This window comes from Kogia breviceps, chromosome 4, assembly GCF_026419965.1.
Source record: "Kogia breviceps isolate mKogBre1 chromosome 4, mKogBre1 haplotype 1, whole genome shotgun sequence".
Taxonomy (NCBI): Eukaryota; Metazoa; Chordata; class Mammalia; order Artiodactyla; family Physeteridae; genus Kogia; species Kogia breviceps.
In genome coordinates, this window is record NC_081313.1 from 147,226,184 (window position 1) to 147,251,775 (window position 25,592).

Here is a 25,592-nt window from a genome sequence, read left to right on the forward strand (position 1 = left end):
GCACATGCTAACCAATATACACTCTGTCCTTGAACAGTGTACAAAATTGAAAGTCACTTGGGCATGGCTACAAAACCTAAACACACACAGTATTTTTCTCGAATGAACATGCTTATGATAGATTTTCTTCTTTTTTCAGAGAACAGCAAAACATCCACAGCTATGCCAAACTGTTGAAACTTAACCTTAATTATGACTTGAACTGGAAGCTTTTAAAAAAACTTCTCTTGGGGCTTCCCTGGTGGCGCAGCGGTTGGGAGTCTGTCTGCCGATTCAGGGGACACGGGTTCGTGCCCCGGTCCGGGGATCCCATATGTCGCGGAGCGGCTAGGCCTGTGGGCCATGGCCTCTGAGCCTGCACGTCGGGGCCTGTGCTCCGCAGTGGGAGAGGCCACAACAGTGAGAGGGCCACGTATCGCAAAAAAAAAAAAAAAATCTTTTCTTGCTTTTCTACCAAATTCTAGCTGCAGTTGTCTTTGCTTCTACTTTTTCTGCGTAGGTCTCATATTCAGAGCCCCCTGTGGGTTTAATTATATGCAAATTGCAGGTTATTGTTTATAGAGACATACAGACACACAGCATGGAGGGTGGGTGGGGCCCTCTAGGTGCTGAATTCTGATCCTTTGCAAGATGACAGCAGTGGGGTCTTCTGGTTTCTTTCTTTATATGGTTATTCTCATAAAGCGATAAAAGTGACTTACTATATGTTTATATAGCAAGGTCTGTTTTTCATACCATGTAGTTTATATCTCTATGCATTTATATCTCTGTGCCTTTATATTTTTAATAATACGGTTCTTGTTGGTATATGTTGAGACTTTGAGAATTTGTTAGGATCCTTGACCTTGTGCATTATTGTATTACGTTCTCAACAGCTGTGTGCCTCCCCTTCCCCCTCCCCTCTCACGTTTTAAGCTGCTTCACCAGATTTGGAAGCTCCCTGATTCGCCTTTACTTTCCTTTCAGTGGGTAGAAGAACGGTTGGTTGGTTGGTTCTTCGTTTTTCAGCTATGCTGTTAAACTAAAAATCTCTGTTAAACTCCCTTACTGTTTGTTCATGTGACTGTTCTCTTTGTGGTGTTTGACCAGTGATGCCGTGAGTTCGGGAAGATCTTTGCTGAAGAGTCTTTTCCCCTATTGTTCATCCATTGTCAGTGTTTTATGTTGACCGTGTGAAGGACATTAAAGTCCTAAAACATCTAAACCTTTTTGAATGAATTTCTTTACATGCTTTTTAGACAGATTGTTCTTTTATGAACTTTATGTTGGGAAAACGTGAGTCTAAAAATAGCGTCTGTGAAGGGTAGTTTGTTCAGAAAGGTGTAAGACTTGAATCCTATACATCCATGGTTTTAATGATTCAGCATACTGGTAGCTTTCCGTTGGCTTTTCGAATGGACATTGTCAACAAACCACCTTACAACACAGCTCACGGTATAAAGTTGTATGAACTTTGTCCCACTTAGGCTGGAAACATGCCGCTAGGACAGTTTGGAGCTGTCTTCGTGTTTCGTTGTATTGTGTAATGAGGACTATACTGATCTTTCGTCCCAGCTCTGCACCAATTGGTTGGGTTAGTTGGGTTTCCTGCTTAGGGCTCAACCTTGCCAGTCTTGGTTCTCTCATCTCTAAAAAGGAGGATTGAAATAACTCCCTGACTTATCTCGGGGATGTTTGAAAGCTGAAAACAAGGGCTCAGTGCAGGATGTGACTGTTTAAAGACAGTAAATGTTTCAACAGCAAAAGCCGGACAGTCCATGGACGCCATCCAAGTGTTCACATATAATAGTGCTCAGAGTCTATTTTGCCTCCTTCCTCATCCATTCATCTGATGGTCACAAGTCCCTGTGGTTTGTACCGGCCCCAAGTCTCTTGAATCTCCGCTTATTTCCATTCCCGTTGCCACAGCCAGCTCTGTCAGTGCTCCGCGGATCATGTCAGCAGCCTCCTCTGCCCCTCCCTGCCCCGAGCAGCACAGCCCGTTGGACGGTCACTTCCCCTTCGTGCTTCTCCTTGGTGCGTAAAAAAGCCCAGACTTCTGAGCCTACCAGTCACAACTTTGTGGTGTCTGGTCTGGCTTCTTTCTTGTGTTTCTGGTTCTTGGAATGTGGCGTGCATATATGCCCATGCTACGTCGGGTAAGCCTGGAGTTCCTGCCCCGACTCAGCAAGACTGACGTTCCTTCAAGACACCTGCCAACCTCCTGCCCTTGTTTGTGTCTCCTGCATTGGAAGGATGCTCTTTTCCTTTGTTCTTATAAGCGTGACCCGTTTATCTCATCACAGCCCCTTCATTCTGTGTTTTCCTGTGCCGAGGGTGTCTGCTTACGTGCCTTCCCCATCAGAGCAAGGACTAAGCCCTGTTTCTCCACCTCCATCACCTGGCACCCTGCCTTGCCCTTAGAAGGTGCTCAACTACTGTCTGTTTAATGAATGGAAAGGCAGGGCTTCCTGCACTTCACAAACAGCCTGCAGTAAAGGCAGAGGTACAATCTCACATACGTGGATGTTTTCATTTTTCAAAAGCTTACTATGTAATTTCATTCTTTACTAAAATTTAAAATCTTGGAGGCCTCCCAGACTCTTCTTTACATATGTGCGAAAGTGTTTGGAAAACGGTGAGCCACTGCATTCACACCAGGAGAAAGGATAGTCACTGTTGTCTGGAGCACGGATCGCTGGAAGGTACTCATGGAGCGAAAACCTTGACCTTTGTATGTCTCAAGTGAGTGAACGGACGGCAGTCTGCTAACCACGTGGAGAGAGGGGAAGGGGAGATAAGGATGCAGGCCCCAGGTCAACAGGCTGCGGGAGCCACAACTGGCCAGTCTTTTTTTTTTTTTTTTTTTTTTTTTGTGGTACGCGGGCCTCTCACTGTTGTAGCTTCTCCCGTTGTGGAGCAGAGGCTCCGGACGTGCAGGCTCAGCGGCCATGGCTCATGGGCCCAGCCACTCCGTGGCATGTGGGATCTTCCCGGACCGGGGCACGAACCCGTGTCCCCTGCATCGGCAGGCGGATTCTCAACCACTGCGCCACCAGGGTAGCCCTGGCCAGTCTTTAAGAGTAAAAGCAAAGTGGACAGACAGGGGTCTTTCCGGCCTTGGGAGATCTGTGTCAGCCTTGGTGGCCTCACGTTCCTTTAGAGCCTCCGCAGTGTCCTCCTCCTTCTCCCAAACTGCTTTTGACTATTTTTGTCTTTCACAATGTGACAGCACATAATCATGATCCTACCACCTAAGTGAGAAAGAACAGATTTGCTCCCACGTTGCTTATGTTTACCTCCACACACCGCTTCATCCCCAGCACTGTGGCTCTGTTCTTTGCCTGCACAAGAAACAAAATTGTTCTGTTCCGTGCTAGTCTATGTTTACCTAAACATCTAATGCTGTCTCGTCACAACTTAGCAGATGCTGGAAGGTTTGGCAAGCCCTTAGGTGAACTATGTGATGTAACAAATAATTAGTCCCTTTTTTCCCCTTTAGAGCTTAAGGAGCCACTGAGACCCCGTAAAATGGACAAGACCCATTGATAGTTGTCCAGCTCTGCCTAAGTCCCTTGCAGGTCTGGCCTTGTATCACTCTGGGATTAATGTTTGTTGTATCGTGTTCTTTGGAAGGAAAATAAAATGAGGAAGAATTTTCTCACATTTGATCCGAATGAACAGAACTAAAAAGTGAAATGCTACTGTGTCTGCAAAGAAATCAATCACTTTAATTGCAAAGAAGATTCCCTGCCTCTGTTAGAAATTGTGCTCTTGGTAATTTAGAATCAGAATCCATGACAGTTTGTGATGAATTGGCTCCTTTTGGGCTAAAGGAGGTAAGAAGTTCTAATTACCCCTGGATTATTCCAGAGTGGGTGGAAAAGCTTGATCAAAGAGATATTGGGAGAGAGGTAGAAAAGCTAGCAGTGAGCAAAGATTCATTGCATTTCTTTTTAAGAATCTAAAGAATAAAATAGTTCATTTGTTGTGACAAAAACAAGAGCCTGTGGTGTTTGAAATCCCAGAGCAAATTGGATTTTCTAAGAAAATAGGGAACTGGGCATCTGAGTAAAGTTTACGTACCCAGAAGTCCTATAGTTAGGTTATAGAAATTGGCCTTGCTTAATTGTTAGCACACGAGAATACTGACAGCCTTGCGCCTCACTTGGGGAAAAGTATGGAGTTCACACTTTGAGTGTTTAAATGTGTAAGTAATTGGCACTAAGTTGAAGGCAGTCCAAAATGTTTTATTCAAATGAAAGCATAATTTAAGTTAGTAGAAATGTACTCAGGGTCCTCCTAATGAATGAATCTACTGACCCAATCCCTTTTGGTATCCTAGCCTTTGTTTCTCTTCCGATTGCCAACAATCCCTGAAGAATAGGCTGGATTTTAGGTTGACGCATTTTATTTTGAATGGTGTGTGTTGATTTTATGTATCTATATAGATGTAGATATATACTTATAGATATATTTTCAAACATAAAGAAAAGTTGCAAGATTAGTACAAAGAACTGTTGTATGTGCTTTACCTAGATTCACCAATTATTACTATTTAGCTTTATTTGCTTTGGCATTCACTGTCTCTCCATATATACATGTTTTTTTTCTCCTGAACCCCTTAAGGGTAAGGAGACATTGTGCCCTTTTCCCTGGAAATAGTGATTACTTCCTAAATGAAACAAAATTTTCTTACCAAACCACAGCACAGTGGTCTAAGTCAGAAATTTAACATTGATACTGTTGACTGATGTACCGTCCATATTCAAATTTTGCCACTTATTCCAGTAACACCCTTAATGGCTAATTTTTTCAGGCCAGGAACCAGTCTACAATCATGCGCTGCACTTAGTTCTCATGTCACTTTGGTCTAAGTATGAAGTAATTCTTCAGCCTCTTTGTTCTTCCTATTATTGAGAGTTTGTGACGAGTATAGGCTGGTTGTTGTGTAGAATGATCCTTGGTCTGGGTTTGTCCACTGTTTCCTCATGGATGTTTCATGTGATGTGCTTTGGATGGGGGTCCACAGAGGTGACAGTGTGTCTCTCTGTGCATCCTTACAGGAGCCACCTGATGGCCCTCTGTCTCATTAGCATCTTGGTTAAGGTGGTGCCCATGAACTTTCTCCACTGTCAAGTTATTATTTGTCCCTTTGTAGTTAATAAGTAATTTATGGAGAGATAGTTTGAGACTCAAAGTATTCTGTTCTTCATCAAACTTTTGACTTACATGTCTGGTTCATAGAACCAGTAATTCAGGTGGATTTATTTGATGAAGAAGGTGAAGTGATTCTTAATGCTTACTTCCCACCAGTAGTTTTAACAAGCCACTCTTCTTTCTCCCGAAGGAAAAAAAAATCCTAAAATATAAGCAGCAGAGGTGTGCAGCACAGTTCATTGACAAAAGGCAACTGTTGGAGGACATATATTCCAGGAGCTCTGAGAGTAACAAACATATTTTGAGAATGTGAACAGTAGGGGCAAGTGTGCTTTTTGGTGAATCAGGGAAGGAGGAAAAGAATCCCCTGATCGGGATATAGGGACCAACTTGCAGACTTTTCCTTCCCTGTCTAGTCAAGGTTGTTGATTTCTCAAGAGTTGTAGAAGTACAGCCCTTTGGCCACACAGACCTTTAATCTAATAACCAGATCGTGAACCACATAGCCTGATGATGCTTTAAAAGATGTGAAATATATCTATAACAATCTAAAGTGAAAGTTGCTTCTAATGACTCTAGCCCAGCAGAATAGGCCCCAAGAGAAAAGTAAAATCTTGGCTTCCATCTAGCCAGGTGAAGAGCTGTAGGCATCCCAAGAAATGAAACTTGAAGTTGAAACGTAAGTAATGTAGGAAGTTACAAGTCATTCTGGGGGAAAAAAAATAATGATCTTATCCAGCAGAATAAAAAGCGGCTAGAGGCTGAATCATTCTTTCCTGTTCCCTTCCTCCAGTTTAAAACCATAGGTTCTTTAGGTTGAAAGTCCAGGGGTTGAAGCAGAAATCTTTAGGAGTTCTTAGGAAATGACAGGTGAGCAGGTTAATAACCTCGGGTAGGAGCAATTCTGCTGTAAAACACACTGGGGAAAATACTTCTGAATTTCTAATGAATTTAAATCTAGGCAGTCTAACATATTTTCTAAAGAACTATGTTCAAATTAAGGCTCCAGCTGATGTTACCCAGTCGCCTCCCCCATTAAGCCATCTCCAGTTCTCCCAATGTCATATTGTTCAAGATATGGTGTCTTCCATGAGCAAGGTTCTTGTGCATACAGGGGCAAGACGTATCAGTTAGGATTTTGTTGGTCACAATAGATAGAAACCTTGGTCCCAACTGGCTAAAGTGAACAAACAAACAAACAAAAATTATTGGTTGATGTAACTGAACAGTCCAAAGACAAGGGCCAGCCCAGATCTGGTTTACTCCAGAGGCCCATGGTGTGTATTCTTTGGAGCCTCCTTTCTAGGACTCGGCGTCTTTGTCCTCCTTCGTGTCATGCTTCAGGATAACCACATTGGTGACATTGCCTCTTCAGAACAGGTCTGTAGCTCTGCTTTCCTCACCAGAGTGTCCAGCCTCAGTCTGCTTGGGCTGCCTTAGGTCAGGTGCTCGTCCCTGTGCCCATGAGTAGGACCCGGAGGAAGGGACATGCTAACTGGCTGGAATACAACAGGACCCATCCTTGGAGCTGGGTAGCTGGCCAGTCCCACCTAAACCATATAGGAGCCTGTGCAGCTTGCCAAATAAGTTCTGCTTTTTGTGGCCTTTATGGAGCTTACAGCTTCATCAGGGAGGCAGACAAACAAATAAGCAAATGGATACAAGATACGAAGTGAAAGAACAGAGCTGTGAGAGTAAATGTCAGGGAGACACAGTCCAGACAGCGGAATGGGAAGTGACATTTGAGTTGAGATCTGAATGGTTGAGCAGGAGTTAATCAAGAAAAGAGGTTAGGGAGAGACAAAGGCCACGTGAGCATTTGGGGGAACATTTATCACTTTACTCTCTCTTAGGAGAGTTGGTGTGTGATGCTCAAAATATTGAACAACTAGTATGGTCCCCTGAAGAGGGCAAAATTACAAGTGGCCAAAAGAGGATGACTGCAGGAAAGCAGCAGCTCGCTGTAGGTGGCCACAGATGAGTGGCCCACTGCTGGGGTCTGAGGCCCACAGGGTTAGGGCTGGGGTGGAGACTGTTAACCAACTAGGATGGAAGTCGTAGATAAGTATATCAATAACTGGTATGGCAGCAGAGGCACGTACCTGCTGGATTTCAAGCCTGAGTGTACCCCCTTTTTTTCCGGGCCTCTTTCCACTACTTACTGACCACCAAACCGTCCCTATGCAATATTCAATAAATGTTGACTAAACATATAGATGGCTATATTGATAGCATGGGAAAATTATCTGCATTCATGCCTGATTGATATTGATAGAAGATTTCGCCCCAGAGCAAATTAGCAAATGCTTCCCTAGACTCCGCAGAGCATCTCAGATGGTGATTTTCAACTCGAGGCTTCTGGGATTTGAATCAGCATCTGCCTGAGGTTTGCAGGTTGAGGGGAATCTCAGCCTGGAGACACATGTTGATTCCACGGTACAGTGTTGGAAGCCCACACGGAGTAATAAACGTATAGTTGTGCTCTTTTTGAACCATGTAATACTTATTGACTTAATGGGCACGTTAAAACAAAACTCATGAGGTGAAGCGTTAACATCTTAATTCCTGTCTTTTTTTGAAGGGGGAGAAAATGTGGGCCTGCATTTCAGCATGGAGGTTTGTCTGCAGCCAGTAGAGGCTGCCTCTTTAGATGGTGTGCTCTAATTTGCTTTTCTTCCACCTTTCTTACCGTTTTCATATTTGTTCCTTACTTGCCCTGGGGTCCCGGGTCTGAAAATAGCGAGATTTGAGCTTTCTATTGGAAAACCATTGCAAGGTAAAACGAGGACGATGGTCCTGGGCACCACGCTCCTGGCCTTCTCCACTGTTTTAACCCCAGCAGCAGGAGCATAAACTTTCCAGCTGTGTGAAGGACTCAGAACTGAGCTAGAGCCATCCCCAAACCAGCTGAAGTTAGTCTGTTAGCTTTGTGCAGGCTGAAAGCTTTAAGTAAGCATTTCCAGTCATACCTTCTGGTCATTTCCCTTTAGTGTACCGTTTCCACCTCCAGGTTCTTCTCTTACACCCTGAGAGGCTGGCCCAGAACTAACCGAGGAGCCGCCACTTGGCTGAGTCATTGTCATTAGCCTCCTTTTAGTCTCTTAAGCATCTCTCCTGTTTAGGGCTGAAGTCTAGTTGTATAAGATTTCAAGTAAAAACTCCCATCCGCAAGTCACTGATCCATTCATCCAACCTTACCTAGTTAGTTAGTGAAATGGGGAATCGTATTGGCAAGATCATTGTCCTTAAGCGATTTGGAGCCTAGTAGGGAAATTAAAATGCCAACATGCAGTTGTCCTACTCTGGGACAAGTGCCTATCAGGTAGGGTTGCAGATAAAATACAGGACACCCGGTTAAACTTGCACGGTGTATGTGTTAAATCTGATAACCCTAGCACCGGGGAAAGTGTTGGGTGCAAGGGAACACAGGTGAGGAGGACCAGGGAAGTCTTCGTAGAAGCACTGCCATTGAGGCCAACACAAGAGGGGTTAAGCCAGAAGAGGTGGAGGATAGGGGAGGGCTCTGTGAAGACAGAATAGCACGTGTGAAGGCCCTGACTTGATAGGTGCCCCAGGAAATTCAGGGGCCTGAGGTTCAGGATGTGGGAATATGGAGGGTGGAGGAGTATGTCAGGGGAGGGGAGACTGGAGACGCGATGAAGTCCTGCCATGGAATGTGGACTGGATCCTAAGCACAAGGGGCCAGCCATTGTAGGACTTGAAGCGGCAGAGTGACGTCAGGTGCGCATTGGAGAAAACTCCTTGTGGCTGGAGTGTAGTGACTGATTCGAAGAGGGGGGCTGGAGACAGGAGAAGGCAGAGCGGTGCCCTGCTGCAGTAACGAGAGTGAGTGATGGCCGTGGCTGTGAGGGAGAGAGAGGAATGGATGCGCTACTTAGAGGAGGGATGGGTAGATGCGGGAGATGAGGGAAGAGAAAGGTCGTGTATGAAGGTGGTTCCCCTCAGTGGGACAGGAGAGGTAGGAGAAGTGGGCACTGCGCTGCCCTTTACCTGTTTGCCTCAGGCCGGCTCCCTGCCTGTCCACTGCTCTGCTCCGTGTCACAGGGCTGATCCTGCAAACCCCATCGCCCAGATTTCCTCACCAGCTCTTTTCCAAGTAGGTTCAGCCAATGGAGAGCATTGGCCGGAGGTTGGAGGGCAGGGCGATGGGAGAAGCCAACGTATTTTCCCTCGCCCTCCGCCCTCCGCTCTCTGTTTGGGCAGCCGCAGCAGGGCTGGTGGCCGCTGTGCTCTGAGTGGCTGCCCCACCAGGCAGCCCCTCCCTCTGGGCTGCCAGCTCCTGCCTGGCAGCTGTGGCAACACCACTTCCTTCTTTGCCCCCCAGCCCAGCAGTGGGGTGGGCGTGGTTTCCTCTGCTGTGACTCTGGGATGTCTCACCATCCCATTTGGCCTTTTATTTATTTATTTTTTAAATTTTTCTTGCGGTAGGCGGGCCTCACTGTCGTGGCTTCTCCCGTTGCGGATGGAGCACAGGCTCCGGACATGCAGGCTCAGCTGCCATGGCTCACGGGCCCAGCCGATCCGCGGCATGTGGGATCCTCCCGAACCGGGGCACGAACCCGTGTGCCCTGCATTGGCAGGCGGACTCTCAACCACTGCACTACCAGGGAAGCCCCCATTTGGCCTTTTAGCTTTTTCATCACCATGTGAAATTTGTCGTATTGAACTACCTGTCACGGGCTGTTTTTCTGAGTGGACATTCAGTAATATGGACGTGTTGGATTTGAGGTGCCTTATGAGACATTTAAATGGAGACGTTTAACAGGAAGTCATATATAGATTGAAAGGTGCAGAGAGTGGTCTTGGATGGAGACAGACTTAGCTGGTGATGGAAACTAGGGGAGAGGATGAGGTCCTTGAGGGAGATGGCATAGAGGATGAAGAGCAGAGAGCCTAATGCAGAGCCCTGAGAAATACCCCAAGGAAGATCAGCTCAACAAGAGACTGGGAGGGTGCCAAGAGACAGAAAACGGTCAGGAGGGTTGGATGGCGCAGAAGCCAAGGGAAGAGATTTTCAAGACAGAGACGTTGTTTAAGATATAAGTCGGGGGCTTCCCTGGCAGCGCAGTGGTTGAGAGTCCGCCTGCCGATGCAGGGGACACGGGTTCGTGCCCTGGTCCGGGAAGATCCCACATGCCGCGGAGGGACTGGGCCCGGGAGCCATGGCTGCTGAGCCTGCACGTCCGGAGGCTGTGCTCTGCAACGGGAGAGGGCGCAGCAGTGAGGGGCCCGCGTACCGCAAAAAAATAAAATAAAATAGAATAGAATAAAATAAAGATATAACTCGGCTTGGCGGTCACATAGATAAGGATTGAGAAGTAGTCCCCTGGACTTGTCAACGGAGAAATCATTGGGGGCTTCAAGGAGATCCGTTTCATGAGAGTAGTGGGGCAGAAACCAGATCGCAGTGTAGATGGGAGGGGAGCAATGGGGGGCAAGTCAAGAAATTGATGACAAAGGGAAAGAAGGGAGGGGTGGATAGAAGGACAGGAGAATAGAGTGGAGGAGGGCATTTCCTTGTGGCTCTTTAACTCTGGCTGGGAGGGGCCAACAGAGAAGGAGAGCGTGAAGATGTAGGAAGAGAGGGTGGCATCCCGAGCCCAAGGAGGACTGGCCTCTGTCTTCAGCTCCCACCAGCTGGACGTTCCCTTTCTCTAGCTTTCCACGTAGGCTGTGGAAGTTGCCCCTTGCCTCCTTGGATCAGCTGCCCTTGATTCGTTTGTCCTTTCTTCTTTCTCAGCACATCTGGGTACGTTATGTGATGACAAACAAATCACTACTGACGGTTAATTTTCTTGAAAACCCCCCCAGGCAGGTACCATTTTGGAGAACTACATATTGTGCCTCAAAAAGCCAAAGTAGCCCATTTTTCCTCTCTCATTGGGAGAGATTGCTGTTTCTTGGAGAACCCGATGAAGAGGGTGACTCGCACTTAGGAGTAACGTTGCTTGCAAAGTGCGAAAGGTGAGGTAGTTTGGCTCTGAGGCCTGAGACTTCCTGAGAGATGGCAGACTCACAGCTCCCATTTCCCTCTGACCCTGGGCTCTGAGCTCATCCAATGAGATGGTAAATGAAGTCACTGACACGGTTGAAAGGATAACTTTCTTCTCTCTTTTTCATTCAGAGCAAATTTAATGGAATTTGTATACAACATATGGATGAAATATCCATACGATGGGGCTTGACTATATCCTCACAATTCCCCTTCCCTTTTCTACATCTGGCCCCTTTAGCTCTGCAGACGTAACCCCACACCATCAACCCCCCCAGTCGGTCCAATGAGCGTCTCTTCCTCCTTCGCATCTGGTCGTTGTCGTCACCTTGCTCTCCACTACCGCCTCCTGCGGTAGCTGTTAGGTCCAGGGAGGTTGGTTCACTGTGAGCAAGTAACTGTCAACTCCATGGACAGGTGGAAGTGACTTGGCAGCCGGAATGAGCCCACCCTGAGTTAATTATACCAATGAGGGTCAAGGAGAACGGGGATGCAGCTGGTGTGCAGAGCCCCGGCAGTTGTGAGACACATGCTCCTGAATCCACATGTTGCTCCATATCCAGCCTTGCCTTTCTTGGTTCTCTCTCTTGACTCCATCCAGGTTTCTGCTCTCCTTGTCCCTTTGGGGAGGGAGGTCAGTACCGGCCCAGGTGTAGTCCCCCAATGCTTCCTACTTCCAGGCCCTACGTAGGCTTGTATATCCACTTGCTTGGGTTGCCCTGGCATTCGTGACAAGAAGTTGAGTGGTTTCTGCCCTAGGCTGTCTTTTTCTGGCGTCCTTCCTTGCTGAAATGTCAGAGGACGCCACTGAGAGGGCATAACTGCCAGTTGACCCGAGAGCTGGACCCGGGCAATCAGAGACTCCTCCCCCCCTCCCCCGACCTTGGAATATACATTCTGCCCACCGTTCCCACAGTGGGAACCCTTTTCAAAAACTCAGCCTTGAGAGAGGAACGTGTTCTTGAGACCATGTGGACAGTATATGTGACTGAACCCTGTTAAGATCTCTGTGTAAACTCAAGATTCTGGCGCGTGGGTGCTGAGATCTGTTTGTCTTTCAGCTGACCAAGGCAAGCTTTGTAAGCAGGTTCCCTTGCTTGTTGAAACTGCCACTGACTAGTCTGGAGTGGGCTGCCTCTTTCTTCAGTCTCTCGTTGTCCTCTGTGTATAGGGGCCAGTTTGCACCCCAGCAGATAACCTTAATGCTTTGTTTGCTTCCAAGTATGTACAAATCAAGTAATGCTTTTGTGATGAAAATTATACAGCATTATACAGAGAACCAAACATATACTTTCCATTACATCTTTGATGTACTAGTTGGTGTTAAATGCAGATGTTTCTTCACCCGTGTTCTTTGGACTGTTTTTTCATTCGTGTCTATTTTTCTTCAGATGATTTTCTAGTAATTTATACAAATTTGTGAATCTGGATAAACTAATATCTTTGACTCTCAATTTCAGGTTGCATCCTTTGCTCTCCAACAGTCATTGAAGTGCTGTTTTCAATATGTCCAGGCAGGGATTCAAAATAACAAAAATGCTTTTGAAAAATAATGTCGTAGGTTGACAGAGTGGTTTATAGATGTTAGCATAGGCTTATGCTCTTAATTCTTCCTCACAACCCTGCTTATCATGGCTGGAATTGCTGCTACATCTGTGGGGGCAGCTGGGGCCTGACTGGGCCACATGCCTCTTAGGCCCCAGCTAGTAACTGGGGCTTGTACCCACGGGGGCAGCAGGGCTCCGAGAGGGAGAGTAGAAGCCCAGAGGGACCTGGCTCTGAACTGGTCCACCATTGTTTCTGCTGCTTTCTATTGGCCATGGCACATCACCTAACTTCAAGGGTGGGGAAATCAACTCTGCCTCTTGATGGGAGAAGTTGGAATGTCACATTGCAAAGAGTGAGGACACAAGGAGTCAACCTGGAGCCATTTTTGCAATTTTGGATGGTGCTTGGTGCCTTCCTCAAGGAGGTCGTACAAAACCATTTTTCAAACATCCCAGGTTCCTATAAATCTCCACCTCTGCTTTGGCGTCCCCTAAACATTCCCAGTCAGTTTTGGTGAGGGGACACTTGGTGACAGTGTTCTCTTTCGAAATGAGTAGTTCCATTATCGACATTACATTGCTCCCCATCCATTATTTACAAGGTTTCCCTGTTTGTATGTGCAAAATATTTATGTGTATATTTTGAGACATAAATTGTACAAGCCTCTTTTTTTTCTTTCGCACACCCTAGAGATGTTATAGAGGGAGTAAATGTGTCCAAATTTGGGGGAAATTGGAACAATCAAGAGTTACCTGTATGGAATGCTGTTAACGATGACAATTCCCGCTACAGTACCTTTCCTCTGAGACACTTAGGGTCTGTCAACAGATTAAAAGTAGTAAAAGATGCCGATGGAGAGAATTTTCATTACCTTGTGCTCTGAAAACTTGGATTTTCATTGGTTTGAATGGGCCTGAAAATGCATTTTTCTTAGTAGGGGCATAGAAGCCTCTAGCGGTATACTTAATAAAGCGAGGTGAGTTATAAGCAATCATCTGTTGGAGGGTAAATGTACCACACTCCACTTTAAGAAAAATACAATATAAAAGTCTTACCATGGAAGAAAATCTTTAAAAAAAAAACTTCAAGAAAAATAAAGACATGACACCATATTCAGTTTAAAGTCAGTGACTTATAAGCAAAGCAAAGCAAAGACAGTCTGATTAAGGCCGTTGCATTGTTCTCGCATTTTTTTAGGTCTCACCCATTTCTGTGGCCTTTTTAGAACCTAAGCTTCTAGGGCTCAGAGACGTTCGTCTTGACATAGGACTGAGCAAATGCACGGAGAGGTTCTCAATAAATAGGCATTAAATTCTAAGTCCAGAAGGGGCCTTGAGATTCCTTCTCTTTACTCCTTTGTAGAACTGTTTTAACCAGCCCCCCAAAACAGAGATTTTCTTTAAATCTCAAAATTCAGACATTCCACAATCAGAACTTACTTCTCATATTGCCTTGTGGTCTGCTGTGGGCATCTGTCGAATGGTGTGAACTGTGCATGGGGACCATGGCCTACCCTCCAGGCCCACGGTTTGGGCTGCTGTGGTGCCATGCTGTGCCCAAGGGCCTTCTTCTTTGGAGGTCTGGGCTCCAGTGAGCCTTGGTCATGTTCTTTTATGGAACCTTGGGTGCTTGACCACTCTGACCCTCAGTCTCATTTGCAGGTTCTGGGGAAGATTAAATGAGCTCACGTGATATCCAAGTGACTGAGGCAGAGTACACTCGGGATGAATCTCTGCTTGGTTTTCATTGGCTGCAGAGGAGGGGATGACCCTAGGGGTGAGCTCCTTGGACTCCAGCTTTGGAGCCTCTCCAACTTGAATATGGGTATGCCTCTCGTGGATTTTGTTAAATGCAGGCTGTTATTCAGTAGTTCTGGGTGGGGCCTGGATTCTGTGCTTCTAACGAGCTCCTACGTGACGGTGACACTGAGAGCAAGGGTCCAGCTCCTGCCTTCCTCCCTTTCCGGAATAGCAGGACGTCTGCCCCCCCGGGAGGAGAAAACATCGGCAGCATGACCACTAGTAACCAGTTTCCTTCGCAGGCAAGGGACCTTTACCACTGCTCCCAACCATTTTGTCTGAGGCACAGCAAGCCAAAATACTGAGATGCTGAGGTTTGCAGCAAAGAGGAGCTTTATTCACGAGGCAGGCAACCAAGTGAGGAAGTGACGTGAGAATAGGTCTCAAATCCGCCTCCCCAAAGGCAAGGGGCTTGGGGTATCTATGGGACAAAGAATAAAGAGGCAGGGCAGTATGAGGCATGGGGAGCATGAGGAAAGGTGATTGGAAAAAGGTGTGCTCATCATCGTTCTGAGCTGGCGTAACTAGGCAACAGGGCTCAGCACATTCTCTGGCTGGAGTTTTCGGCCCTCTGATGGCAGGAGGTCAAAAGGCACTTGCCCAGGGGGAAGATCGGTGGTCCTCTCCAGTATTAACAGGCTCAGCCTAACTAGGCAGAGCTGATTCCAAGTTCCTGGACAATACTGGGGCAAAGACGTGCAAGTGTTCAAGCTACTTTGATGAGTGAAGACAGGATTTGACTAATCATGACACATGGTTTCACCTCCAGACGAGCAGAAGAGAGCTGTAGGCTGAGTCTGGCTCCTGGCACCTGGAATTGGAGGCAGATGGTTTAAAAATGGGCTCTCCCACCCTCTGTGTGATCTCAGCTAGATAGACTATTGAACCTTCCTGTGCCTGTTTCTCCACCAGCAGCATGGGGACACTCGGAGTCCCTCTCTTGGGGGCTGTTCTGGTGGTTCAGTGAGATATAGATGCATGCACAGGCACATGGGAGACACCCAGTGTGTGTTACCTCCGTGCTTATTTTTATTAGGAGACCAGTATTGTTAGAAGATTTCTGGTTTGGACAGCAAATTAGATAGGTGGTCATTACTATAGTGTATGCAACAGCAATTCACATTACCACTTGCAAAAAGGTAGTTGGTTGTCCAATGGAGATTATAAACATCCATTTACCATGAGCTACTGAACAGATACTTTACACAGTAACTCCTTCAAGTACTATTTCAAATCAATTCTCTTTGTTTTCTTAAGCAATTGTTAACCCCCAATTTTGTGAATAGTACCAAGTAAGTCACTTGAAAATCATCTAGAGCAATCTATTTCACTTAGCAAGCCTAAAGCTGTAGTTCAACAATTTTATTTCCTGTTCTATGACAAAAATTACTCTGAACAGCTATCCCCTGGATAAGTAATCAGCTCAAGCTACTTTGACTGACTAAATCTGATTTACTGAGTTAATAAGCCAGTTGATGTAGAATAGGTCTAATGCATATTTCTCATCCATTCTGCATTAAACTGTTTCCCATGCCTCAAATGTCTTTTGTCCCATTCGTGAATATCCAAATTCCTACTTCTGTGCTGTAGGGCTTGGCTCAACTACACCTGCCTTTAGTTAAACTTTTCTTACCTGCACAACTGGAGATAATTTTAGTCTCCTCATGACTCCCACGGGGCTAGCTCTGTCGTGACACTTGACTACTTGGTGACATATTTTATTTTAAAAAGCCTTCCGTTATTCCGTGCACATCAAACAGTAAATGCTTTCTGTTAGCAAACGTGCATAACCATTTTCTGAACTCTTCTGCTCCTGGCAAGATTCATGAACACACCAGGCAAATAAAGTGAAAGAGGAGACAGTACATAGTGTTGTATTCAATTGGGTCTTGATACTTAAGTGTGACTCTTAAGCAAGGATTATGCAGTAGTTAAGGACACAGATTAAAGTTGTTTAGAGTGTGTCCTAAAGTCTCACTGGCAGAATTTAAATCTCTACTCTGGCAGTTGTAGACCTAAGACAAATTCTTCCTTAAACTTCATTTCCTGCATCTGAGAAAGATAATAGTATCTCCCTTGTAGTAGACTGAATAATACCATTGAACTAAATACCGTTGAGGCTAAATCTTCTCTAGTTTCTAGGATCACTCACTTTCTCATTTCTCCCTTCTCCTTTTAGTTCAGAGTCTTGTCAATTTAGTCCCTTCCCTAACCACAACTTATAAGAAGGGGACACCGCAAAGTGATGAAAGTCTAGACAGTCTGGTTTTAATCCTGGGTTTTTGCCACCAACTTACTGTGTGGCATTAAGCAAGCTATTCAGCCTCTCTGGGCCTCAGTTTCCCCCCAAAAAGGTGAATATTATGAATAGTACCTAGCTATAAGGTTGCCATTATGAGGCAAGTGAGTTAATATTTGCTAAGCACTTAGAATAGTACTTGTTACAGTCTAAGCACTACAGTTGTGCTCGTTAATAATAATCAATGAAGTTGCAAGTGTATAACTTACTCAACTTTCTGTCATAACTTTGAAGTGTTGGTCTATCTGTTGTCCGGTGTTGCAGGTAAATGAGTCGAGGCATGGGCTGAGGCATTGCTACCACTGGGTGGTGTGTTCTCATATCTTGGAACAGCGGTGTGAAATGGGTAGTGGTTCTCCTTGGAGACGGGGCAGACTGGCAAATGACAGCCTGGGAAGGAGGTGTGGTGCCCATAGCTTTGCTGTCAGAGGTGCTGCCTGCTGAGGCACCGGTGCCGGCCTAAGCCGTAAATGGGGTGCTGGGGAAAACAGGAGTGGAATGGAAAATAAAAGCCTGGGAAGGAGGTGTGGTGTCCATAGGTTCGGGGTCAGAGGTGCTGCCTGCTGAGGCATCGGTGCCCGCCAAAGCCGTAAGTGGGGTGCTGGGGAAAACAGGAGCGGAATGGAAAATAAAAGCCTGGGAAGGAGGTGTGGTGTCCATAGGTTCGGGGTCAGAGGTGCTGCCTGCTGAGGCATCGGTGCCCGCCAAAGCCGTAAATGGGGTGCTGGGGAAAACAGGAGCGGAATGGAAAATAAAAGCCTGGGAAGGAGGTGTGGTGTCCATAGGTTCGGGGTCAGAGGTGCTGCCTGCTGAGGCATCGGTGCCCGCCGAAGCTGTAAATGGGGTGCTGGGGAAAACAGGAGCGGAATGGAAAATAAAAGCCTGGGAAGGAGGTGTGGTGTCCATAGGTTCGGGGTCAGAGATGCTGCCTGCTGAGGCATCGGTGCCCGCCAAAGCCATAAATGGGGTGCTGGGGAAAACAGGAGCGGAATGGAAAATAATAGCCTGGGAAGGAGGTGTGGTGTCCATCGCTTCCATATCAGAGCTGCTGCCTGCCTGATCTGAGAGCAGAGAGTAAAAGTGGAAGAGCTTCTCCCTAGCTTCTAACTCTTCTCAAGATCCAGCACGCACTGGACACTGGAAGGCTCAGCCTGGCTCTGTGACATGTCCATTGTACGCATCACAGAGAAAGGGTGGGCGGGGCAGGGGGTGAGGCGGGGGTGGGGGAGCACATGCAAACCCAGCCCCTGGAGAAACCCCGGCCCAAGGGCAAAGGGCGGGGCCCCTTCTGGACTTTCTAGCGTCTGGGACTTCTCGCTGTGTGTGGCAGGTGTTTAGCACCAGACGGGCCACCGTGCAGAGACTGTTGGGGACTGTGGAAGCCTTCTCGTCCAGAGCTCACCCTGCCTGGGCACCAGATCTGCAGGCCCCTCAGCCCTGCGTATGTATCGGCCAGCCGTTCCCCACCACGGGGCCAGAGAGTAGAGCCTGCTCAGAGCTGAGGGCAGGAGGCACCCAGAGTTGCCAGGGTGTGGCCAGCCTCCTCCGGGGACCTCCCCAGCTTCTCTGCGAGGCCTGGAGTCTGGAGCACCTCCTCCAGGGCTGCTCAGCTGCCAGCATCACCATGAGCCAGGCGGTGAAGGTTTCTGAGCAGGGGATGCAGAGCCTGACCTGACTGGATGCTGCACCCCACAATGTCCCTTCCTGGCAGATAGGTTCTTTCTTCACTTATTTTTTGAAGTTTGGTAAAACAACATTTAAACCTTCGACTGTTCTTCAGGGTATACAGATGGTAGTGGCTTAGCCGGGATTCGAACCAAGCCTGTGTGATTCCAGAGCTCGTGCTCTGGACTGTGGCGCCTCCTTATCATATATGCTTCATGTGTTACTTGTTTTCCTTTTTTTCTTGTAGTCCTTATGGTACTTAGGCCTAAGTGCCATACCTGTAAGGAACAGCTACACTGCCCTGTAGGAGGTCTTCTTTTGTTCAATGCATGACTTGGTTATCCATCACAGTGGGTTCTAATCTCAGAAGATACAGGTCAGGGACCACCAGTTGTGAGCATAGCACCATTCCACATTTCTAAGTGAGGCTTGAAGCTAGGATTTTCCCTTTGTCTAGTTTGAAGGATCCAGATATGTAAAGATTATATTCTAGATAAATCATGGGCTATCCTGAAAGAAATTCACCAGTGAATTTTTCCGTTTGGATTAGAAACCAGTTTCTCTGGCCTTCCTGGAGTATATCCAGTAAGGCATCTCATTCATGTCTAGAAAGCAAATATATCATTTATTGCAACTTGAGCGTCGAGCTATGAAAGTTTAAAGTACGATCAACACAATTTGGTCATTGTGAGTCTGCCAGCTGGGTCCACCCTTGACTACACATATGTAACTCTAGAAATTCTTATGCCCAAGAGAGGAGACGTACTCTTGGGTGTCTAGGACAAGGGAAACATGTGTTGTTATTCAGGAGCTGGAAGCTTCAGCATGACAGGAAAGAATTGAACAATCCTGGTCTACACAGCACTTTACCTTGTTTAAAACTCATTTCTTTGCCTTGCTTCACTGGAGTGTTTTCTGCCTCCTGGGGCTGACATTGTGTGTTATATATCACACATGTGACATGTAGAAGTTTCAGAACCCAGAATCATATAGATGAGCAAAAATGTATTTATATATTTTTGTTTAAAATCTATTTAAAGTAACACTGGGCATAATTCATATATTCCAAAATTAGTGTGACCCTCTGTTGATGAGATTCTTTTTATGGTATGTCACAGCAAATTTGGACTTCCATCCCCAATACACTGTAGGGGTTGGAGGCCACAAAAGCTTTTGCTCAGACCTAAATTCTGTCTGAAAAGAAAGGGTAAATATTCTAAGCCCTTTCTAAGCTCCCCAAGAGCAGAAATGATTTACAGCTGTGGCATTGAACCATCATTCCTTGATCTCATTTGGGAAGAGTTCAGTAAGAAACAGTGTCTTGATTTTTGTTTGTTTTGATTGTTCCCTGTTTTCTTGTCTTGCTTACCAACAATGCATTGTAATTCACGAGTTAGTATGGCAGCAGGCTGAGTGTTGCCTGGAGCTCATTAAATGAACTTTTTTTCCTAAAATGACTTTTTTCTCCTTGTTTTCAGCCCCTCTTCTTTCCTCTGCCCTTTACTATAACCAGAGCTCAGCAAAAGCTGACTGGCTTTGTGCAGACCTTACTTAGGGTAGTCTTTTCTTCATTATTTTATTCATGGCTCCTCCATTTCACTGTTTGCCTTCTCGAAGTGTGTTGACATCTTTCTGTGGTTGATGACTTCCAAAGTGTCTTGGCTTTTATTGGTTGATTAATTTTGGTATTTCTACAGTTTTATTTCAATATGGTTTCAGGAGGAACAGAAAGTAAAGATGTTTCCTAGCCTGCCATCTGGATCTGAAAATCCCTGTTGATTTTAGAATCCAATGTTCCCATGGGAAAAACCCAACCTGGGCATTAATAGATGTAACAGTCCAGATTTCAGCTTTTCTTGAGCAATCACTAAGGATTTACTATGTGGTTGTTTCTAATGGGAAAGTAATAACTATCTCATGGCGTTGATTTGAGGATTAAATTAGATAATGAACATGAAATAAACCTTTGTAAGGTTTAAAAATGTATAAAAATGTTTTTGTTATTATTTGATTTGTTGCTATTTCAACTTTACGTGACAGTTGTTTATGACCTTGCTTATGTGAGGAAATGCCTTCTGGTTTATTGTTTTGAAAGCCAGAATATATTTTTCAAAAGCTCAATGGAAATGGCATCATTTGTGAAGGTTAATGTTGAAGGCATAAATGTTTCTTGACACCTATCACTTTACAATGTTTTCAGGCACTAATTGACTCATGTATTCCTCTTCCAAATTTTGTTGAGCGCCTCCTACCAGCCACATGCTTTACATCAGGTGTTGGAAAGCATTTTCTGGATTTTAAATATCTTAGGCTTTGTGAGCCATATACAGTTTCTGTAACTTCTCGTCCTCTTTCTTCTTCAACAAGCTTTCTAAGCGTGAGAACCATTATTAGCTCACAGTCCCACAGATCCAGGCTGAGCGCCTGATGTGATTTGTGGCCATTATGTGCGGATCCCTGCTCTGCGTCCTCACTGAGGAGGAAGCGCATTTTTGAGTAATCACTTCTTTGATTCAACTATTGGTCTTCTGGGGCTTGTCCTTATTCTCCTACAGTCTCTAATCAACATGGCATCCAGAGAGATCCTGTTAAAACATAAGTCAGTTCATGTCACTCACATCTCTTCAATGGCTTCTTCACAGAAAAAGCAAAGTCCTCAAAGTGCCTCCACAGCCCTAGAAATCTGGACCTCTGTTTGCTCTCTGACTATTTCCTTCTCCTCTCCACTTTGCTCGCTGTGTTTTCCACACTCTGACATCCTTTCTGCTGCTTGGATCCTCCAAGCCCACCCTTTCCTCATTGCCTTTCCGTCTGCCTGTTCCCTCTGCTTGGACTCTTCACTTCCCAGGTGCATGCGCTCCTTGCCCCCTCTCACAACCTGAAGTTCCCGCTTACATTTTATCTTTCCCAGAAAGCCCTCATGGATCACTTCGTTTCAGATCGCAGCCTCCTCCTACCAGCTAACAATCTCCATCTCCCTTCCCTGCTTGCTGTTTTTCTCCAGCACTTCCCTGATATACTAGTTATTCTATCCATTTATTTAATTTCTATTTACATATGTATACTTATGATTTTATATTGGCTTCTTGACTTTTGTCTCCCCCCTCAGCTCGAGAGGGTTTATTCATCTGTGTTCATCACTGCTGTGTTTCCTGAACATGCCTATGAAACATAGTGAAGAATGGTGCCTGCAATTTGGGAAGGGATCAATCAGTTTTCTTGGCTGAATGAAGAAATATGTTCATAAATTAATGAACACATTTCCGGGGTTTCTAAATTGAGGACTAATGGGAAGAGGAAGGCAACGGGTTGGGACAGGTAGTGCAAGAAGTAGTATTTGGAGCACTCTGATAGCTCTCCTAATAGATACGATTTTGTTCATGTAAGTAGTTTTAATGAGAGACCTGGGAACTAGGGACACACAGCTTCAAGAGTTTTAGAATGCATTCTGTAGAGGTCTTTTTAAATGTGTACAAATATCATTGAAAATATATGCACGCATATACACCTGTGTTACTTTATTTAGTGTTTTACAAGAGCCCCTCAGTGAAGGGGTAGTAGCAACTATCAGTATCCTTCCTTTATGATGAGCTTAATTTATTCAAAGTTACATTATAATTTATTTGTAACTGAAACTAGACTTAGTTATTGAGTAGACCCTCCCTAGAAACCTATGACATTAATAAAACCAACAAAATTTGTTCAGTTTCCAATTATGGAAACTGACTCAATTATGGGCCATCCTTTTTTTTTTTTTTTTTTTGCGGTACGCGGGCCTCTCACTGTTGTGGCCTCTCCCACTGCGGGGCACAGGCTCCGGATGCGCAGCCTCAGCGGCCACAGCCCACGGGCCCAGCCGCTCCGCGGCATGTGGGATCCTCCCGGACCGGGGCACGAACCCGCGTCCCCTGCATCGGCAGGCGGACTCGCAACCACTGCGCCACCAGGGAAGCCCATGGGCCATCCATTTTAATGAAGGGAAGAAGTGATTTAACAACTACAGAGCAAACAGAATATTAAGTGTTTTCCTCCATTACTATTAGTAATGGATAAAGTGGGCTCCAACGCCTTCAAGGTAGCTTGAAGACCATCATCTCTGAGTCACGGGCAGGGGGATGTTCAGCCAGGATGTCTTTCTCTGTCACTGAGAAAACTTTCCATGATATATAATGATACTTAGTGAAACAGATACGGGGCATTTGGGTAATTAGGAATCCATTAGCATATTTTTTCGGAAGCCTTGACTACAAACTGAAGACAGTGGATTTGGACACTTTTGGCTCTGAAGAAGTTGTTTGGATATTCATCTTTATGCTGAATGAAATACGTTTATTTCATCTCTGCAGCTTCCCATATACCATTTTGCAACCTCTGTTTTGTGTTTGAAAAGACTTTTAGAAATTAAAAATCTAGTTAAAAAGTAAGTGACAACTTAAGTGATATATAGAATATTTTGTTGACTTACACGAGCATGCAGGATTAAATATGACACAGTTCAAATGTTAATTTTTATTTTAATGTGCATATTGGGGTGGAGTCTTCAAGGTGCCAGAAAACAAGAATTCACCCATCCTGTTTGGAACTCCAGCACACACACCCCTTCGGTTACCAGTTCTGTTCATGCCACAGAATCATCTTCAGAAAATGTACTGTTTTCTATGTACCTGGTCTGTATATCTCAATTAGTTGGAAGAATTTCCCAGATACCTCTTAATATGTAGTGCTCCAATTCCAATCTTGCCAAGTCCTGTACCAGGGACATAGCCCATAGGAGTTTTATTTCTCTTGATTTCTCTGGCTTGTTCAGAACCCAATGAAAGAACAATGGAATGGGATCAAAGAGATCAGGGTTCTTGTCCCAGATTTACCGTAAAATAATTGTGTCCCCTTGGGAAAATTATAGTTATTCTAGACCCCTTTCCTTTTCTTTACTTTGACAGAGCTGCACTAGATGACCCCAAATAACATAGCACTCTTTCAGTAGTAGCTTAGATGTTATTGGTATTGTGAAACAAATGAAGACAATGACACATGAAACTGTGCAACATCTCTGTAACTATGTTTTTTTAGAGTTGCTTCCATTTTACAGATGATGACTGAGCACAGAAGTAGATGTTTGGAACCAGAGGTTCCAAAGTAAATGGAGCTAAACGACAAGTTTCCTGAAGCTGACTTAGCCAAAACATAGGCTGCTGAATATTAAGCTGTAAAGCATATTATCAGTACATTTAAAAGAAGCTGTTCTTCTAGGATTTCCAGTGAATAGCAAGCGGTTTTGAAATTCTTCAAAGATCATCTAATTTTGTGAGATTTCCAGCTCTATTTTCCTGTCAAGCAAGTTGCATTAGTGCCAGGTAATCATGTGAGCTTCTGGATGCTTCTCTGAACCTCTTGAATTTTTCTTCTTGCTATCTGAAATTCATGCCAGATAAGCCTTTTGCTAGAGCGTATGTACAGACTTGTGTATTTTTATATAGGAAAGCGATGCATTGAGTCAGGACGGGGGTGAAGCCCTCATTCTCAGAGTGGTATTGAGCTCCTGGTGAAATATAATCATCATTTCCTCAGAATCGAAAAGCAGTTATTTCTAGTTTTTAATCCCATTAACTATTTATACATTTACGTATGATACGTGTATTTATTGTACCTACTAGGTGTGTTGTCTTTGGGAAGTACAAAGCTCTTTGAGACATAGGTTGTGCATTTTTTTGTTTTCCCACAAATACTGTGACCTTTTGAGCAGGAAGGTCTATATTTTATTAACATCTAGAAGCAGAAGTTAACACCGTGTCTAAGATGTAGTCAATGAATATGAAATAGATAAATGAACATATTTTTAAGGAAGGGCCAGGACATGAACAAATAGAAAAATTTCATTTTCAGTCACAAAGCAACCACAGACATACAAATGATACAGACAACAAGTACTATGTCATTCAAAGAAGGCATAGAATAGATACAGCAAGGATCTCCTCTATGGCACAGCGAACTCTACTCAATATTTGGTAATAACTTAGAAGGGAAAAGAATGTGTAAAGGGAATCACTGTGCTGTACACCTGAAAGTAACCCAACATTGTAAATCAACCATACTTCAATTAAAAAACAACCAACAGACAACCACAACAACAAAAAACCAAAGAGGTCATAGAAGTTCTTATGAGATTACATTAGAGAAGCCAAATGAGGACAGGAGAGAACGGCTTTTGAATCAATTCAGAGGAGAAGTCACAGAGAAACTTGTCTTTGACCTGAACTTGAATTTCCATTAAGATTGCAGCGCAGGGATATTACAGATGAAGGTAATCACATAAACTTACGGTACTGAAACTTGCAGAGGTTATGAGTGTTGTTCAAGATCCCAAAGCAAGTGCATTGTGGAATCAGAATTTTAAGTGAGGCCTAATGAACTAAAAACAAACAAACAAAAAATCAAGCCCTTCCTGTGATACCATGTTGCCTTTGAAGTCGTTTTATTTGGTGGCTTGGTAGAAAGTGGTTCCAGTGTTTCTGGCAGGAATGACTAGTTCTGTCCCCCGCGGCCCCCCACCCCCGAGTTGATCCTCAAAGTTTCCTTTAGAATGGACTTGCTAAAATGCAGACACACAAGTATTCATGATGCCTGTGTCCAATCATTTCTCCTGCCATTGCCTACTTCACTTCTGGATTCTATGAACAATTCACTGCCTTCCTTTATCCTTTTCCCTCCTCCAAGAATTCCTTTCTCCCTATGGGGCACCTGGGAAACGCACTTCATTTTTCAAAACTCAATGTACGTATTATGTCTTCTGTGCAGTCTTCTTTTTAGTGTTGTGACCGCACGCTCCTTTTTGCTACCCTTGCACTCCTGCATGCCTGATTGTTGCACTCGCTACACTGTATTGTATTTGTATGTTTACATAACTCTGTTTTCCCCTGGGCAACGTTCCTTGGGGCCAGGGACTACCTTTTTTCATCTATTGATGTTGCCTTAGCGTGTTACTTGTTGTGAAGTAGTTAGTTATAAAAATGAGATTTGATTAAATTGAAAATTGTTATATACATATTAGTTATTATTTACAGATAGAACAGGAAAACATGTTAATGTTGGTGCTGAAAGTTCACTACTAGTAAATGGTGGTGGTACTTGA

At 44.9% G+C, this 25,592-nt stretch overlaps 1 protein-coding gene across 1 annotated transcript in view; it reads right to left on the reverse strand.

The window, feature by feature from the left end:
• Positions 1 to 14,887: 14,887 nt before the first annotated feature.
• The window catches only part of LOC131755776 (RNA/RNP complex-1-interacting phosphatase-like), a 76,972-nt gene continuing 66,267 nt past the window's right edge, over positions 14,888 to 25,592 (reverse strand). The window contains exon 5 of the mRNA XM_067032162.1: positions 14,888 to 15,310. The gene's annotated coding sequence lies outside the window, so the exon portion shown is untranslated. The remainder of the gene's footprint in view (positions 15,311 to 25,592) is intronic.